The sequence below is a fragment of the Diadema setosum genome, chromosome 5 (assembly GCF_964275005.1).
Source record: "Diadema setosum chromosome 5, eeDiaSeto1, whole genome shotgun sequence".
Taxonomy (NCBI): domain Eukaryota; kingdom Metazoa; phylum Echinodermata; class Echinoidea; order Diadematoida; family Diadematidae; genus Diadema; species Diadema setosum.
The window spans coordinates 13,121,979-13,134,227 of NC_092689.1; the positions used below are offsets into that span (position 1 = coordinate 13,121,979).

A 12,249-nucleotide genomic window follows, 5' to 3' on the forward strand; every position below is an offset into this window, starting at 1 on the left:
AATAATAGCACAAGTTCTTTTACCTTGTCAACAATGTACACAAAAACAAATTATATATATATATATATATATATATATATATATATATATATATCTAGTGAAAACTTTGAGCAAAGAAGATGGGACCGGTGCGCGGTAGAGCACCGGTCTAGTAATCCGGAGGTCTCGGGTTCGAATGCCGATGAAAACCCATTTTCTTTGCTCGAAGTTTTCACTATTTACCCCCCATTATTTGTTTCTGGTCAGTTTTCCCTTTCTTTGTTTATATATATATATATATATATATGTATATATATATATATATATATATATATATATATACACATGATCATAAAACAGTAATTGTTATGATAACTGGTCGAAATCGAAATGGGGTTGTACAAAGAGAAGTATGACGGGACCTACATGAAAGCAAGCTTGTGTGACTGTAGCCCCGAGTAATCAGTGTTTGTGAAAAAAAAAAAAAAAAATGTTGTCAATTAGAGTTGCTGTGACATCAGAAATTCGAGTGGCCTTCTTTATGAGAGGTGAAAAAGACTGATAACATCACGTCTTGGCATATGGAGTTGGTATGACAATCTAAAAGATTAGAATCAAAATCACCCATGATAAAGTGTTTTTCTACTTTTAGACGAGCTTGAATGAAGACTAGCCACATTATAAAACCGATTTTATATCAGTAGGCCTTCACGTAATCTGAAGATAAATGACGAAGCAATGTGCAAAATCTATCTTAACTTGATTTAAAAACAAGCAAACAAACAAGAAACAACAACAACAACTTGACAGGTCTTCAATAAAATCACTACACGACTTGGTCAAAATTTAGTATTATCAGTCGATCAGTTCGCCCAGACTCGGTCAAAGTACAAAGTTAACGTGAATATAATTATGCAGTATTCTGATTTTTATCTTCATCCAAATATTACAACTATGCTATATACAGAACGGTATGTCATAATGTGAAATACTGAAGCAATTTAAATTACCACGTGTAATGAGTAAATCTTTCCATTTCGAATAGAAGTGACAGGGTCTGTGCGATAGATGCTAGTAATTGGTATTATGGGGTTATCAGATGGGAATATCTTACCTGCAGGATTACACTTAACCCCAGCATCTTCTGAATGAGCGCAGTTGTTGATTCCGATTCCACTGTTACCACACTCAAAGATGCCCGTTTCTGTTCCAGTACAGTCCACGTCGTCAAGCAAAATGTCACCGGTGCCTTCTCCAAAGGCGGCTCTACTCAGTGCTATTTCGGCGCCTGCAAAACCAAGACTTCTGCAGACAACTTCCGCATCGGTGATATCCCAGGAGTCATCGCATACAGTTCCCCAGGCGTCGTTTTCCTCGTCGTAAACCTCTACTCGACCTTCACGTGGGTGATTGCCATCGACGAGGCGAACTAGTAATTGAAAAAAAAAAAGACGAGCATTAATAGAACTAGACCTCATCCTTATAGTACACGTAGAGATCTGTAAACCTATTACATGAAAAAAAAAATAACAACAAACGAATAGTAACGATTGATCAGTGCACGCTGATTGTCATCGTAATTCGTAAAGTTGTCATTTCTTTCGTGATCATTCATTCAGAAAAAAGAACGATAATATTCCAGGACTTATACGTTGTCTGTAACTTCCGGATGATATTAAAAAGTTTGGCATACATGAAAGCAAAATAGCAATCGGTAATTGTTTTATAAGCTGTGGTCTATAATTATATCTGGACGCCATTATCCTCTAGAAATTATTCATATTTCACAATCAGATAATGCTGTGATAAACTAAAGACTGCAGCGGTCAATATGCTGGAAGGTTGAAACGCCAACCTTTGCTACTTTTTTTGTCAAAATTTCTCATTCAAAGATATTTACACATCTATTTTACCTGGAGAGTTCCCTACTCTTCCCCTTCCCTTTCATTTCAGCTTTGAAGTTCCTTTGACTTCAAAGCTGATTTGAGTCAGAATTTTAGCGCATCTGTGATCACAGGATCACCGGTATAAAGTGCAGTTTTCTCAGACCCCACATTTCCACGCTCGAGGCCAGGTGCGGCCGAGCATCAGTAGCAGTAATCGCATCGCTAGATCGCTGTATTGAAAATCTGGCAGACGCTAAGCCTCATCTTGACTCCGTACGAACATGTGGCCAATTATTTTTTTTTTCTTTTGCAGTTGGTCACATGGCGTGACTATTTGCAGAAACTAGTTCTGAAAATATATGACACATTGCAACTGATTGACAACTATATAGCCGCCTTGTTTCTTTCATGAATCGCTGTGCGTTTTCTTTTTAAAATGGGGGAGGGTGGAGGTTTATATTTCTAGTGCCACTGTCGAGTTTCTGTAGAACTTCCGAGGTTCATCGGCTGGCAAGCCAAAAAGAAAAAAAAAAGAAGAAGAAGAAATAGAATTAAATGAATAGATAATAAAAAAAGGGGGGCTTCAGAGTAATTTTCTTGCCCCCCCCCCCCACACACACACACCTCGGTTGCGTCGGCCATGTTGTTAATGCGCAAATTGAAATTCATTCTCTTTGTGAAGACAAAATAATTTGTAGTTTGATTCACAATGTGCAGATGGTAAAAACAAAGATTGAAATTGCATGCCTTTGTGATGAGCTGCCGATACGATAGTTGTAGGAGTTATTCGCACTATGTAAAGGTGTGACATGTAGATTTGATATTTTACGAGGTCTTTCGTAACTATGCAATGTGTCTTTTCAATTCAATTATACAACTCTGTTACGTTTCATCACATTTTGATAATATGTAAGATAAAGCACACCTATCACAAATCATAATTGTTTTGACAATCTGTAAGAAATACTTTTAATTCAAGGCGAGTCATAATAGTGTATTACAAAATGTATGTACAATTGAAGCACAGCAAATTCTGAATAAAAACAACAGTGAACTTAAGACTGTGAAAGTAACATCATCAGAAAACGAAATGCACTTTCAGCAATTCAACTTTGTCGTTGATTTACAGGTAACATAGCCACAACATGCACGAGCATGGACACATGGACATAAAGAAAAATAACGTTATATTATGACCTATTATCATGATAAGCAATGCAATATCATTATCAATGCCAATATTAATTATCAATTTAACTAATGTGCAGTTAGTCAGGTTTCTGTCACGTGACCATCGCCACAAGGATGAAAAGCGTTGTATTTCTCAAACATGACATAAAGTACATGTACGTATAACCGTGGAATGGCATCATTCTACAGACGGCTATAAACTGCTGCGCGCAGATGCTTTGTACATAATGCGCGACAGTGAAGCGCTGGTATACACAAGCGCGAAATAATGATAAGTATTGAAAATAGATAATTGTAATAATGATGATGATGATAATGATAATGTTAATAACAATAATAAGATCATGAATACTAATGATATGTTTTAATATATGTCTATTATATAAATCTATTTTTTGGACAAAAACCAGTTTGATTTTATCAGAATGGCTGCTTCGACGAGCCGATTCAATTCAATTTAATTCATTTATTTCATACTTCTCATTTATGAATATTACATCACAAATAATAGCACAAGTTCTTTTACCTTGTCAACGATATACAAAAACAAATTATATATATATATATATATATATATATATATATATCTCATTATATATATATAGTGAAAACTTCGAGCAAAGAAAATGGGACCGGTGCGCGGTAGAGCACCGGTCTAGTAATCCGGAGGTCTCGGGTTCGAATCCCGATGAAAACCCATTTTCTTTGCTCGAAGTTTTCACTATTCATTATTTGTTTCTGGTCAGTTTTCCTTTTCTTTGTTTATATACATATATATATATATATATATATATATATATTATATATATATATATATATATATATATATTATATATATATATATATATATATATATATATATATATATACATGTTCATAAAACAGTAATTGTTATCATAACTGGTCGAAATCGAAATGGGGTTGTACAAAGAGAAGTATGACGGGACCTACATGAAAGCAAGCTTGTTTGACTGTAGCCCCGAGTAATCAGTGTTTGTGAAAAAAAAAAAGAATGTTGTCAATTAGAGTTGCTGTGACATCAGAAATTCGAGTGGCCTTCTTTATGAGAGGTGAAAAAGACTGATAACATCACGTCTTGGCATGTGGAGTTGGTATGACAATCTAAAAGATTAGAATTAAAATCATCCATGATAAAAGACTTCAAATCAAAATCACCCAGAAAAACATTCGCTTCGGTCACGGGAGATCCAAGAAAGAATATGGAAATTTTCGAATACAATATGAAACGGGGATTATGTTAAATGATATGAGCTATAGGAATGTACATAGAAGCATTTACTTGGATAGGGCGTACATTATCTATTTTAATGTCTTATCTTGAGGCTTATCTTACTTTAGGCCTATTGTTGTATATGCTACTGTTTAACAAATTGCCCTACATCGACGTCGATGTATTGGCAATTTGTTAATCGGATGCAATAGCTCGACAACTCGACGGAAGATTTTCATGAATTTGATTTGTTGTATGCTATAGTTTTGCTCATTTTGAGAGGTTTTACAAAAACATCAAAATATTACAAATGATAATTGAGGCCGTGATATTATGCAGTAAGGAGATAGACTCACCATTAATTTGGGCGGTTGCCGATGCCAGAAGGCAAAATATGACGATTGATCTGATCATCATCTCCCGAAGTTTGAGAAAATTAATGCTGCGAAAAACGATGGTGGTGGTGGTGGTGGCAAAAGAAAGCTTTTCACTTCGAAATCCTCACACCTTCATCACCTGAGAAAACCATTAAGCATGTCATCACGGAGGCCCGCCTTTTATCCTATTATTCCACCTTCGTTCAGAGATGGGCTACGACTGGATAGACGTGATTTGATAGCACCATCTAGTTCACTCTAGTGCCCTTAATTGCGACCTTGTGTAACTTGACAGACATCATCATATGAAGGAAAATGAAGAAATGAGATATGATTTCGTTACTTGCTGGCACGACAGGGGACACCACTTGATCAAGTCACTTTATCTTAAATGGGATTATTGACAAGGTCTCTTGATTCCAGCAGTAATGACATATCAAAAAGTCTTTATATTTTGATGACGTTGACCCTTTTCCTTATAGTACAATGCACTTTACCGTCATCCGTTTGTTTTTTTTAATGTGTATTGTCTGGGTTTCTGTACCCTCACAGGAATCAAATCTTATTGGTGTTGCTTTTGTTTTTCTCTCTTTGTCTCTCGGTATAGATTTGAGACCTGAAATAAAAATGATAACCAGTCTACCGAGGTTTCGAACTCAAGGATGATACCAGAACTTTGCTTCAGATTATGTTTAGAAAAGAATAGAATTACTTGAATGTCTATAAGTCAAGCAGAAAAAAAGCTAACCAAACAAACAAACAAACAAACAAACAAATAAGCAAAGTAAATACACCATCACCACAAACTAATTTTTTTTTTCTTTAAATGTGGACTTGTAGGTTGCAGCAAACCATTCACTTATTAAACAAACACACTTACAGCCCCCCCCCCCCAAAAAAAAAAAGCAAAGAGTTATAGGGGATTCTGGTCTTCTTGCACAGGGGCTGGATTAAGCGATGATTGCAGAACTCAGTGATTTTATTGATAGGAACTGTTTCCACAGAGCTCATTAACGTTTCATCTACGATATGTGTGACGCTCTCTCTGTTTTTCAGACAGAACATGAATATTTTCTAAATATTAGTCCCTTTGCTAACGATATAATACCTCCATTAATTCCACTGAGTTCAAATGTTAGGCATCTGATTCCATTAGAACTGACTTTAATGCTAATTATAATTCTTGCAAATATAAAATTATGCATTTAATTCTGTGGCTTATCACTCTCAGATGAGTATAGGCCTTTATGAATCGATAGAAAAATGCACGCTACTGCGTGTGCTTATTTCCTCTGAATATTGTCTCTGAGGGGAAATATTACTGTTCAGTCGTCAGGGATATTAACACTGGAAAGAATAACGTGCATAGGTTGATTTTGAACTGGATTTCAATAAATTTTCATAGGCAGGCTGGAAATCTTTGTATAACGAAAGGGCATATAATAATACGCCACTATCAAAACTCTCAAGGAGTGGTGACTCACATTATTCAGCTCCCCAAGCTACACAGAAATTTCAGAATTCACTTTCCCGGACTTATTTGTACAAGCACATGAGAAATTACACTCGTGGACGAAAGAAAATGTATTAGAGTACAGGGGTCTGGGTTATTGGCAGAAAATAAAAACAACAAAAACCATCAAAGAAAAAAAAACCAACAAAACAAATGAAAGCAGGGAAAAGCTCTCAAATTGTCCACGGGTGCTTTTTGTCTATGAACACTTCTTTCTGGATGGTGATAGTGGCGGTATAAACTCCGAGCATCATCAATAGGTTGAAATAGATTGAAATAGATTGAAAATAGATCGAAAATATTCTTTAAAACCAGAGCATCATCAAAACACATCTCCAGAACGGATAAAACCTTGGGTCACGGTATCATGAATCCTCTTTACGAAACTTTCGCTGGTATAAAGATTCTCCTCTTGGACCCCTTCACAGTTCTTGAAACACACTCAACATATTATCTTTCTGCCTGGATGGACGCATCTCTTGGTATGAATGTTCTTGACCTGTCTGATTTATTCATTTATTTTTTTTTTAGATTAAAATGACCTCGATCAGCCAAAAGAAGTGCTATTTTTCAGAGAGAAGACTAAAAAAAGAAAAGAACAAATAAATCACTTCATATAACCAACAACACAGGAAAGCGAAATAAAACAACAACACAAGTAAGATCATATATCAAACGAGAGAAGGTAAAACCAACGGTGACGAGTACATGTAACTTATTGCCCTATCCTTGCACTATTTCAATGCAAAATTAATTACTTCAAATCCACAATGATTGACGGCATATGATCTTGTGTCTTCTCAAAAGCGTTTTGATTGTTAATTATTCTTGTTACTAAATATCAATGGAACACCGGAGTAAATGCACACTCCTTCTTCTTTGTCGATATTGATTGGATTTTCTTAAATGGTTTTGTAAAGAGCTTAACATCTAAAACAATTATTTTGATACTTGGAACTCCAAATTTCTTTGAAACACATTATTTCACGTATCAAACTATGACAGGCGTTCCGCAGAAACGTTGAGCAGTAATCCAATATGGGACTGAGTTACACGTTTGTGTAGCATAAGGCCAATTCCTAGGAAATTGACCTCTTTCTATGTGCATATAAAACGTTACAGCTTGTAGTATGGTGAGGTGCCCGCACCTCGTCAGGGGCCCGAATACCGTCACCCCGCTTAAATTGTTTTAAGCGCACTAAACAAAAATTTATGCCCGGGATTGTGTTCAGTACGCTTGAAACTTGGCAGGGCTACCACAACCAAGCAATTTTGGTGAAAACCGAACAGTTTTTCGCGAAAATCTGAAATTTTAATCGGAATAGGACCCTACGTGTTATAAGTATCACCACTGTCCTCGCACGCATCTTTTACGTGTATGTCTATGGGAGCATCACGGTCACCCGCACACGTCTTTTACGTGCTTTGTCTATGGGAGCGCGGGTGACGAGTTGCGGGCCCCTTCCTTAAGCCGTGGTCACAACTCGCCGTACTTGCAAGTGCGTGCTGTCTACTTGCAAAAACGTGGACAAAATTTGGGGATCCGTACGTAGTAAGTACCGCCTCAGTGCGGATTTTGAAGCACGCAGACACGCCGTAGCACTTATATGTCACGAGGAACTTTCGCTGCGTTCGGGCTACGGATTCACCCTAAGTACGGGCAACGTACGTGCCCTCTACAGTAAACGTGCGTACAACGCACTGACTCCGTGCGTCTTCCTGCCGTCACTTGCTCGACGGACGGCGCACGTAGCACTTGCGTGTTGAGCACGTGATTAGTGCGTAGTCCGTGCTTATTCGGCACTGCATGAGTTCAACTCTTCAACAGAGCACGCAGATCGTACCGAATAAGCACCTGCTCCGCACTTACAACGCAAGTTGTGCGTACTGATTTCTGCAAGGAACGCAAGCCCAGCCTAGGGACGAGTGTCATTAATTTTCGTTTCCAAGATGTTGGCAATTAGGTATTCGTACTGTTCTACTTCACCTAGGGGGCAAAAATGCCCTATATGGATTGTTGCCTCGAAAAAAAAAAATCGCATACTTAGAAAAATGATTGTTATGTTACATGAAAGAGCTTTCAAAAATCTATCGAATTGTCATCACAAACCAAAATGTCATGCCATATGACCTTTCTGCCTGGCAGTCGATGAGTAATAATTAAGGTTATTAAAAAATATATACAGTATATATATATCATATTTTGCAGAACATGAGAGACAGTCAAAAACTGCTTGAAGAAGAGAAATCTTGAGTTCTGAGTATCAGTGCATGAAGTGACCAGGTTTTTGGAGTTCAGAAAAATTGTTACATTCAAGAGTTGCACAAGCTTGGTTAAAATGCATTGGTCATCATTGTTTTTGTAGAGCAATGATAAAGTCAGTACAATTTCAGTTAAGCTGAAATTGAGAATGTATATTTTGAAATTAAGGAAGGAAGAAATTACTATGATGACAGTATTATCTTATATGAATTGCAAACGTGACACCTTCAGACTCAGCGAAAACTGGAAAACCATAGGCCAGGGCTGCACACTAACCCATTTTTTGTGCCGGTCCAACCTGTCTCAGTCGGACCGGTAAATGCCCCGTTTTAACATTTTTTACCGGTCTGAACAGAAAATTTACCGGTCAACAACGACAACCTAAAAAATAAACTTATTTTCTTGTTTTTTATGGATGTACCCCCCCCCCCCTACCCATGTACATTTTACAGATTAATATTTTTTTTTAAACTTGCATTATCTATTGCACAAGAAATAAAAAAAAAAGATAGGAAAAACTAGAATGTCTGTTTGTGAATTACAGTGTAAAATGATAATGAACAAAATTAGATTGTATCAAATGCGTTTGTGACTTTTTCTAAACATCGGCGCACGAACTTGCTGCGTAACCTGCTCTTGGTGGTCAGTTGGATTGCGACGATTTAATGAATTATTTTAGCTGTGAAATTTTCTGATGTACGCGCTCCAAGGAGTTCTTTATTTTTCGCCCGATAATCTATTCGCATTTGTGCATGCGTTCTTGAAAGGCACACGACATGCAGGGCCGAATTTGCAATCCTTTTTGCGCCCATTTCCACCTCAAATATTAGCGGGATTGTGACGATTTCATAAATTACTTCGGCTGTAATCTTTTATGATAACGCGCCAAAATAGTTTGAAAATGTGTCCTTCATTTTTTCCCGATAAACTCTTCGAATTTCGTAAGTGCGTTCTTAAAAAGATGCACCACATGGCCGAATTCATGATACTTTTTGCGCCTATTTCCACCTCATATAATCAGCGGGATTGTGACGATTTCATAAATAACTTCGGCTGTAATCTTTTATGATAACGGGCCAAAATGGGTTGAAGATGTGTCCTTTATTTTTTCCCGATAAACTCTTCGAATTTCGTAAGTGCGTTCTTAAAAAGATGCACCACATGGCCGAATTCATGATACTTTTTGCGCCTATTTCCACCTCAAATATTAGCGGGATTGTGACGATTTCATAAATTACTTCGGCTGTAATATTTTCTGATGCAAGCGCCAAAAGAGGTTGAAAATGTGTCCTTTATTTTTTCCCGATAAACTCTTCGAATTTCGTAAGTGCGTTCTTTGATGCACCACATGGCCGAATTCATGATACTTTTTGCGCCTATTTCTACCTCAAATAATCAGCGGGATTGTGACGATTTCATAAATTACTTCGGCTGTAATCTTTTATGATGCTAGCGCCAAAATGGGTTGAAAATGTGTCCTTTACTTTTTCCCGATAAACTCTTCGAATTTCGTAAGTGCGTTCTTAAAGATGTTCCACACAGCCGGATTCATGATACTTTTTGCGCCTATTTCTACCTCAAATATCAGCGGAATTGTGGCGATTTCATGAATTACTTCGGATGTAACTTTTTGTGATCCACGCACCGGCTAGAATGGTTGAAAATGCGTTCTTTATTTTTCTCCCCATAATCTCTTCGCATTCCGTACATGCGTTCTTGTGAAAGGTATACCTATACGACACGGCGGAATTCACGATCCTTTTTGCGCCTATTTCTACCTCAAATATCAGCTGGAATGCGATGATTTTATGAATAACTTCGGCTGTAATCTTTTATGATAACGCGCCAAAATGGGTTGAAAATGTGTCCTTTATTTTTCCCGGATAAACTCTTCGCATTTCGTAAATGCGTTCTTAAAAGATATACGACACGGCCAAAAATCATGATTCTTTTTGCGCCTATTGTTTCCTCAAACTTCAACGGGATTGCGATGATTTCATGAATTATTATTCGGCTGTAATCTTTATGATGCACGGGCCAAAAAGGGTTGAAATGTGTCCTTTTTTTTCTCCCAATAATCTCTTCGCATTTCGTACTTGCGTATACGACACGGCCGAATTCACGATCCTTTTATCGCCTATTTCTACATTGAATATCAACCGAATTGTGGCAATTTCATGAATTACTTCAGATGTAATCTTTTGTGATGCGCGCACCAACTAATAGAATGGTTGAAAATGCGTTCTTTATTTTTCTCCCCATAATCTCTTCGCATTCCGTACATGCGTTCTTGAAAGGTATACGACACGGCCGAATTCACGATCCTTTTTGCGCCTATTTCTACCTCAAATATCAGCTGGATTGCGATGATTACATGTATAACTTCGGATGCGATCTTTTATGATGCACGCGCCAAAATGGGTTGAAAATGTGTCCTTTATTTTTCCCCGATAAACTCTTCGCATTTCGTAAATACGTTCTTAAAAGATACACGACACGGCCAAAAATCATGATTCTTTTGCGCCTATCGTTTCCTCAAACTTCAACGGGATCGCGATGATTTTATGAATTATTATTCGGCTCTAATCTTTATGATGCACGGGCCAAAAGGGGTTGAAAATGTGTCCTGTATTTTTCACCCAATAATCACTTCGCATTGCGTAGGATGCCTATACGTCACGGCCGAATTCACGATCCTTTTAGCGCCTATTTCTACATCAAATATCAGCGGGATTGCGATATGTCATTAATATTATTATTTCGGCTGTTATCTTTTGTGATACATTCACCAGAAGGGTTGAAAATACGTTCTTTATTTTTCTCCCGATAATTTCTTCGCATTTGTGCATGCGTTTTCAAAATTATACATTGCATGCAGGGCCGAATTCGATATTCTTTTTGCGCCTATTATTGTTTACTCAAATTCCAACGGGATTGCCAAATTTTCATGAATTACTATTCGGCTGTAATCTTTATGATGCAAACGCCAAAAGGGGTGAAAATGTGTCCTTTATTTTTCTCCCGCTAATCTTTTCCCATTTCGTACATGCGTTCACATTCACGATCCTTTTTGCGCCTTTTTCTACCTGCAAATATCAGCGGGATTGTGGCGATTTCATGAATTACTTCGGATGTAATCTTTTGTAATGCACGCACCAGAAGGGTGAAAATGTGTTTTTTATTTTTCTCCCGACAATCTCGTCGCATTTGTGCATGCGTTTTTGATGAACAACATGGCATGCAGGACTGAATTCAAGATCCTTTTTGCGCCTATTATTTCCTCAAATTTCAACGGGATTGCGTTGATTTCATGAATTGTTATTCGGCTGTAATCTTTTATGATGCACTCACCAAACTGTTTCCTTTATTTTTTTTTCTCCTCTATATTCTCTTCGCATTTCGTACATCATAAGCTTTTGAAAGATACGACGCGGCCGGTCGAATTCATGATCCTTTTTGGGACTATTTCTACCTCAAATATGTAAGCGGGACTGCCATGATTTCATGATTTTTTTTTTCCTCCCTAGTATTATCTCTTCACATTTTGTGCATGCGTTCTTAAAAAGTTCACGGAAGGGCCGATTTCGTGATCCTTTTTTGCGCCTATCTTCATTATGAGACCATTCTGAGCGAATGAAAATATTCATTTGTGAAATGACTGTGTAAAATGAAAATAAACGCAATCAGATCCATTTACTGTATCGCTGAATATCGAATGTGTTACTACTTTTTCTAAAAATCGACACTAGTATATTAGTTCTAACATAACTGCCACGCTGCAGCGAAGCCGGGATCGGATCGATCTTGCG

The 12,249-nt window shown here is 37.4% G+C and overlaps 1 pseudogene; it reads right to left on the reverse strand.

Annotated features, from left to right (window-relative positions):
- Nucleotides 1-12,249, reverse strand: part of LOC140228525 (uncharacterized) — a 333,922-nt pseudogene that overhangs the window by 15,407 nt on the left and 306,266 nt on the right.